Genomic DNA, 455 nt, shown 5'->3' with positions numbered 1-455 from the left:
ACCAGTCTAAAATATGTGCGTAAACTATAAAGCTGATAGCCACATTAACTATAGCTCTGGCCTTAAGTTTCTTTAACAAATGTCACGTTTTTCTTTGTTTTAGAACCTCCATCCTGGTCAGCATCCTCGGAGTGGGATTCAGGTCACTCAGCTGACCGCGCAGATATCAACTCTCGCGAGACTGCAGATGCAGCAGGCGCATGGGCAGCAGCAACCAATGACCAGGACCAATGGCTGATGAGGGATCTTAGTGACGTAAGCGTCATCACCGGCATCATCACCAAAGGCAGGAACTACAGCCCTGATTGGCCATGGGACAAACATGACCAATACGTCACATCCTACACCATTTCATACGGCAATGAAATCGGTGATGAGACTTTCTACACCGATGCTGATGGACAAGTTACAGTAAGAATCATTCCTCCTTTTATTTAAATAGTCTATCTACTAAG

Source organism: Branchiostoma belcheri, unplaced genomic scaffold (genome assembly GCF_001625305.1).
Source record: "Branchiostoma belcheri isolate BF01 breed outbred unplaced genomic scaffold, Haploidv18h27 scaffold289, whole genome shotgun sequence".
Lineage (NCBI taxonomy): Eukaryota > Metazoa > Chordata > Leptocardii > Amphioxiformes > Branchiostomatidae > Branchiostoma > Branchiostoma belcheri.
The sequence above is the reverse complement of the archived record's forward strand: the minus strand, read 5'-3'. Positions refer to the sequence as shown.